Source organism: Gavialis gangeticus, unplaced genomic scaffold (assembly GCF_001723915.1).
Source record: "Gavialis gangeticus isolate Ggan-Ray unplaced genomic scaffold, GavGan_comp1, whole genome shotgun sequence".
In the NCBI taxonomy this organism is placed as follows: Eukaryota; Metazoa; Chordata; order Crocodylia; family Gavialidae; genus Gavialis; species Gavialis gangeticus.
Genome location: NW_017729002.1, coordinates 1,283,592 through 1,290,916, shown reverse-complemented (window position 1 = coordinate 1,290,916; position 7,325 = coordinate 1,283,592). Strand labels below are relative to the sequence as shown.

General features: G+C 41.8%; 1 protein-coding gene and 1 long non-coding RNA gene across 2 annotated transcripts in view; both read left to right on the top strand.

Annotated features, from left to right (window-relative positions):
- The window catches only part of LOC109290712, a 7,737-nt gene extending 1,858 nt beyond the window's left edge, over positions 1 to 5,879 (top strand). Inside the window, exon 2 of the long non-coding RNA XR_002095657.1 lies at positions 5,634 to 5,879. This is a non-coding gene — a long non-coding RNA (uncharacterized LOC109290712). The remainder of the gene's footprint in view (positions 1 to 5,633) is intronic.
- The window catches only part of CPPED1 (calcineurin like phosphoesterase domain containing 1), a 118,017-nt gene that overhangs the window by 5,853 nt on the left and 104,839 nt on the right, over positions 1 to 7,325 (top strand). The gene's annotated exons all lie outside the window — the stretch shown is intronic.

The window sequence follows — 7,325 nt, the reverse complement described above, 5'->3', positions numbered from 1 at the left end:
GTGGCTCCATCCCACACCCACGCCACCCTGGCTGGGCAGCATTTGCCCCTGCCCCACTCCTCCCTCCCTGCGGGGGCCTTGATCTGCCCCTCCCCAAGCGCCTTCCCTCACCCCTCCCTTTCCACCACACCAGACTTACCAGCTGAATACTGCTGTTCAAGCTGCCAGGCTGTGTTTCTCACTGCCCACGTGCTGCACTGTACATAATTTATCGGCCAAATTATCGGCTATATCAGGCTGATTTTTGATACCAACAATTTTCTTTATATTGGTGCCCATCCAATATTGGACCAATATATTGGTACACCTCTAATAGGTACTGCTTTCAAGGAAAAACGAGCTTTATTTAGACTGTCTTTATTTCAAAAAGTGTTGTGGATTCTGAAAATGCTGTTGATGCTGCACTTGTATCTAATGCTTGTATGCAATCATTTAATAGAGCATTGCATCTCTCACATGAAAATGTGTGAGAAATGAAGATGGTTAGAAAATAACTAGAGAAGTCAAGCCAAGACACCAAAAAGACTTAAAAACTTAGTGTTGCTAAAATGCCTTTTGATGGGCTCCGTCTCTTTTCTAATGAGCTTTTCTCCTACAGTGCGTTGCTACTAACTTGTTAGGATTAATTTCTCAAGAGGCCATTTAAGAAGAAGCAAAAAGTGAGATCAGACACAAAAACTGGCACCCTCTGCCAACTTGTCTTCCTCAGCAGTTAATGTGATATTGTGTTGATCCTGTGTTTGTGCAGATATCTTGGCATATGTTGGAGCAGAATGAATAAGAATCAAAGATAAGGTCTGCCTAATGATTGACAATGTTTGTGTCATCTTATGAAATGTACAGGCTCATAAGCCCTATTGGTGAACATCTTTTTAAAGCTGCCGTGATGTACCTGTCATTGGTATGTTTCATGCAAAAAAGGCTCTGTTTGAAGAATAAAGGCCCACATTATCAGTATGTATTTCTAATGTTACAGCTGCTATAAAAACCTTGTGTTCTCTTCTGCCTCAATATGTAAGCCTACCCTGACTACTAATCACAGATACATGTTGTATTTGGAGCTATGCATCCATATGTTATATGAATTACCAGCATAGGTCAAAGCCAACTAAAGTGCTGAAAATTAATGACAAAAATGTATTCTCTGCATGTGGGATATTGTTGTTTCGCAATTTTCCTTGAATTAAAAATATTACTTTAGCTTGGAGCAAGTGGGTAATATTCAGAGCAAACTGTAGTCAAATTTTGGTATATTCAGCCAAAAAAACGTTAGGCTAGCATAGGCGTTTCTAAGTTCTGTGTATGGAGACTTCATACAGTTAGTCTAACAGCTCTTTAAGAAGCGGCGTGTCTCATTTAAAAAACGAGTTTTTGAGTGTGATTGCTTGCTTAGCTGGTAGGTTGTAAATTGAACTGTGTCCTATATTCCGTGTCCCAAAGAGACTGATTTAGGGCTTGCCATGACAGAGCATGCACTTCTGATGCACAGTTTATACTGGGTGTGATCTACATATTGGTAGCCTGGGATAAAATTATAATTAAAGACATGTCAGGATTAGAATGGCTTGCCCTGGGTTGGTAAATGTGTGTGTGTGGGGGGGCATTTAAATTACAACACATCTTTCTTTTTAAAAATCTGAATTTAATACAAAACGTGTTAAGGCCCAAACTGTCTCTCTAACCTCCTTAAAATTAAATTGGTATACTGAATCTATAACCCTCTGCTTAAAAAACATTGAGTTGCAAAATGTGTGCTTTTCTATGTAAAGAATTGGGGATGATACTTGAGGTCAAGATTTATAAACGTGGCACAATAGGTCATATTAAGGGTTTGATCCTATGGGGGTTCATAGTTTCATAGTTTCTAGGGTCGGAAGGGACCTGAGCAGATCATCTAGTCTGACCCCCTGCCATGGCAGGAAGAGCACTGGGGTCAAATGACCCCAGTAAGGTGGTCATCCAACCTCCTCTTAAAAACCCCCAGGGTGGGAGCCTGCACCACCTCACATGGAAGCTGGTTCCAGACCCTAGCTGCCCTGACCGTGAAGTAGCGCCTCCTGATGTCCTGGGTTCAGAGGCTGGCAGAGTTATAACAGATGTTGGGCTTGGGAGTTGCCATCTATAACTCAGCAGGGGCCAAGCTTTTCAGCTGATGTGCCACAAATTAAGCCTTAGGCCCTCCAGGATTGTCACTCTGACTCCCCCTGCCCAATCTGCTGCTCCCTGCCCTGTGCTCCTTACCCAGTCAGCTGCTCCACTTTCTGCTTCTTGCCCAATTTGTTTCTGCGCCTGATCTGTGACGTGCCTCATACAGAGGCTGCCAATGTCACTTTTGGCGCACGTTTCAGGTTGGCCACCCCTGCTATAACTCACCAGGATCATCCACTGAGCCAATTTGGGTTTATACTCTTTATTTTAATGCATCTTCTTGACACACGTTATGAGCAGAAGATGAATTATTAAGCAATGTATTATTCACCCTTTTCTAACATAGTAAATATGAAATTTATAAGACTCTGAAAACATTAAGCCATATAATCAGTTAAATGTTTATAATGTCCCCTCTTGGGTAGTAAAAAGATATATGTAATCTAGTGTAAAGGCTCTATTTAATTGTAAAGTCTACAACCTTTAATAATTATATCAACCAATGAGAATTCACCTTTCTTTAAAAAGATACTTTTAACTACAAAAAAAATTGATTAAAACTATTATGTAAATTGAAGCTTTCCACTTGGTGACTTAAATTAATTGATTTAAATCAATCCATGCTGGGACTGGCTCTTGTCAGTTCTAGTTTCTGTATGCTCTTGTGGGGCATGGAATTTTTCCAGACTCATTGGAATTAATTTCTCTAGGGAGAGCTGTGGAGCAATTAGTTCAGGCAATCTTTTGTTCTTTGAGGTTCATTTAACTGGATATCAACAGGTTTAAAGACACTTGACCGTTACACGGTTTTAAATGTATGTCTGACTTCAGAAAGTGAAATAAGACCTAGGTAATATGAAGTTTGCTGCTCTGTGTAGCTCCTCTGTAGTCTTGAAAAAGAATATAATTCAGCCTTATTGATCAACTTAACTCCCGGGCTGAGATTCTTGAAGACCCCTCCCTTCCTCCAAGGGAAAAACTTAAATATTCTTGGAGGAAAACACTGACACATCCCCATTCCCCCAAATGAAAATTTTCTTGGAATTTTAGAGCACAAAAGAAACTCTTGTCAGGAAGATTACTCAACTCCTGGGTTGAATTTCTGGAGTGGAAGCTAGGGAGACACTCGGAGTAGCCAATGGACCAACAGTTGATTAGGGCATTCTCCGGTGGGGTGTGAAAGGCCTAGGTTCAAATTCCTGTTTTGCTTGGTTCAGAGCAAGTTATCACTGGGGATCCTGGTTTCTCTGTTTAAAAATCCCAGATTATCTTACTGTAAAAAAACCCACCCAAATTGTGTGTTTTTCCATGGTTAGAATGAGATGCCACTATATGTGTATATATAGGTGTCAGCTGAACACGTTTTGTTGATATATTTACAGTTTTAAAGCCGTCTGGAACCCTACCAGTGCCTCAGTCATAATAACACAATATATTCTAAATACATGTATATTTTGGTGTTTGATTTTGGTTTTTTTTTTTTATCATGGAAGATCAGAGCTCCCCCTGCCTGCTTTACTCACCAGGACATGAGCCTAGCTGTAGCTGTTCCCCCACTGCTTTGTGGCACCGAGCAGCCCTGATACGCCGGTGCTGTGCCCTGCCCATGCCATTGCCCCTCACTCCCAACCCACTGTCCCCCACCCCTCCAGCCCTGCTGGTGCCCCTCACTCCTGACCTGCAGCCCCCTGACCTTGCTGGTGTCCCCTCACTCCCAACCCACAGACCACCCCTTGCCCTGCTGCTGGTGCCCCCTCACTGCTAACCTGTTGCCCTTAGGCCCAAACCCTGCAGTGTGTGGAAAAGGGAGTGTGCATGTGGGGCAGGGGGTGTGTGAGCATAGGCAATGTCATAGGCAATGCATCAGGAGGGCATGAGGGAGCATATGTCCTCCCAGATTTCTATGCCCACAGCAGGGCATGGGGCTGCAGCCTGGCCAGACTGGCACTGGGCAGGACCCAGCATGGGAAAGAGCACTGCACCTCCATGACCGCCAAGGTGAGACACCCCCTGCCTGCCCATTGCAGCACAGGTGCACAACTCTGCACTGCTGCCAGGAACCCCATGCCAGCTGTGCTGCTATGGCTATCAAGGTGAGGTGCCATGTTGGCAGTGGAGGGTTGTGCCCTCCCACTGCTGCTGGGTGGGCAGGGCAGCATGGCACTTCTTCCTGTACCAGGTCCCACCCATTGGGCCACAGAGGCAGCTCCTGCAGGCAACTGTGAGAGTTGCTCCCCATCATGCTGCCTGGCTGCACTGCTGGGCACATGCATGTGGACCCCTGCATCTGATAGTCCTCCTCTCACTCCCCCCAGCCTCAAGCAGCTCTTTGCAGGCTGAAACTCTATTAGCCTGCAAGAGGAAACCCATGGCTTCCCAGGTTTTTTTTTCCTTTAAAGGGGAAAATCCTCATTTTTCTGCAGGAAACGGAAAACCTGGTTCTCAGATCATCATCTGTATCCACCACACATGTGCAGTAGGCAATATTTATGTTTGTCGAGTCAGTCTATCTCTGACCCAATTAATGTTTTATTTATAAAAAGGGGAACAGCTCCAACAGGAAGAGAGAGGGTGGAAGTGAGAGAGGGAGAGACTTGCTGTATTGGTAGTTAGACACTTGCTGGGGGTGTGGCAGAGCTAAGTTCAAGTCCATGCTCCAAAGCACCTCTTGTTCTTTGGTTTTGGAAAAAGGGCAAACTTTGTGTAGACATGGAATTCTTGTACGGCCAGCCCTATTTAATAAAGCAAAAAATTGGTGCATGATGAAGAAAGGAAGCAGTCCTGGTTATATAGGAATGTTTAATGGAAACAAAAGAACAACTGTTAAATCTCAAATAACATTTGATCAGTTAAAATAACGGGAAGTTTTTCACAGTTATATGCAAATTTTATGGAAACACTAATGCCATAAAAGAGTCATTCAGAGTTATGAAAAAGGCAATGTGAGCAATCTTACAGTTTATGGCACTGTTCTTAATCAGCATCTGAAGAAATTCTAAGGTTTCCCCATTTCTGTTACATTTGAGTTTGCTCCTGCTTCAGAAAAAAAAAGTTCCATATTCTTAGTGAGACTCAGGTTTTCATCCCTTGCTTCACCCCTTGCACATTATTGGTGAATCTTTTGGGAACGTAGGAGGGAAGGTCTTTCTCTCCAGGCTCATTGTGTCTGGTATCCTGCCACTGCTGAAAACCAGGCATGTAATCTCTCTCCCAAAATTATCAAGCTCCATTTTAAAACCAGTTAGATTTCTTTTTCAGTAATGCTATTGGAAGCTGTTCCAGACTGTAACTCTTTTGGTTAGAAATGTTCTTCTAATTTCGTTATTCATGGCCAGTTTGTTCTCATTCAGCCTTGGCTTAGCTTTAACAGTACTTTCCTCTTTGCATTTTATCTACTCTTACATAGTTACAGAGATAAAAGATTTATCTTTTCAGTTTTCATTTTCTGCCCCCAAAAAGTTAATCTTTCTTTTCTCTTCTTTCAGGAGAGGGTCTCCATTCTCCTACTCATCCCTGCTGCTCTTCTCTGTACCTCTCCCACTTTTGAGTTCATCTCTCCAGATCACGGGTGTTCAGAACTGTTCAGCTGTCTCTCATGACTCCATGCGTTAGCATTAAGAGATGTTGCAGTACAATATCCAGACATTAGCCCTGTTTAAGGAGTTTGCAAGAGCCTGAATTTATTGTTCTTTCATTTAAGAAAAAAGTAATAAAGGCTTTGTGAATCTGAAGAGCCAGTTTTTATTTCTCTTGAATGTAAGTTGTTCGATACACAGCAAAGAGAGGAAAAATATTCTCAATTTGGCATCTCTAGCCTCGATGCTCTCACCTAGAGTGCACCTTGTCTAATGTAGTTTTATAGTCTGTCCAAAGGTTCTGAAAAAGGTACCTGACTTCTCTTATGCTGAGGCCTAAAACTATTAGTGAGTGACCTGAGCTATCATTTCTATCAAAACTATTGCCTGCTGCAACTGAAAGGGAGAAAATGGCCATGCTTAGTATTTAAGTGAAACCTTTTTACTTATCATTTAAGTGGAAATTCATTGCTTAACATTTATGACTAAGTATTTTTGCACACAAGTATGCCCAGGTTTGTTAAACAGGTATAGACCCCTTTGCATATGTACTGATTTTGGTTAGAGTGGATTACCAGTTCTTTTGCGTGAGCTTAAATCTGTTTTGAAGCTAAATAACTGATTTAAACCAAGTAAGTGTCCACCAGCTCTTTTGCACCAGTTAATTAAATCAGTTTAAAATTAAACCAATTTTTTAAAATTAAGAAAATGTGACTCTGTAGATGAGCACTCGTTAAACAAAACTCAACCACAACTTCTTTTTTTGGACTGGTCAAATATCAGAAAAGGTTGAAGATATTCTTGATCTTCTGTCACGCTCTTTTTTTGTCCCTCACTTTCCCCCAATGTTGATAAATTATACCACACAAAACCTGGTCACTAAATTAACAAAAGCAAGTGAAATTAATTAAATATATTAAAAACTGCATATACACCCTGGCTTCATGCATTTCTCTCTTTGTTATGCCTTCTTTCCCTTCTTGGCTTCATTCCATCTCATCATTACTTCCTTCCCCCCACCCTCTTCAATATAGATAATGGTGTTTTTTAACATAATTTTCAATTTCTTTCCATTGTTTATTCCTTCCTTTTAACTCTCTAATCTTTCCTTTTCCCACATTGTTCTTTACCTCCACCCCTGCATCTTCTGTTTCTCCTTTCTTCTGTCAATTATCCTTCCAGAATCTCTGTATTAATGAACTACTCTTTTTCTAATATAATCACATCAAACTCTCCCTTTCCACATCACCATGCATAGCTATCCCACCCACTCATACCAGTGTGTTTATGCATGAACCTTGAAAATTTGTGTTTGACTCCTGGAGGACTAAATATAATAGTCTCAGACCGCTCAATCTGAAAGAGACCCACATTGTTAAGAAGCAACACGCAGATGATAAGCCAACCTTTTACCCCAAGGTACTAGAAAAGTGGTAGGTCCTAGGAGTCCTATCTTTATCTTGCTCAGAGTTAACCTTTGGCATAAACATCTGCTTGGTGTACATCTGATAAATTGAAGCCCCTGGCTTTCTCTGACTTGTAAGAGGTTCTTGCTTTCTCCTGTTCCTCCTTGCTGCTGCACTGCTTGTACTAATGGACCCC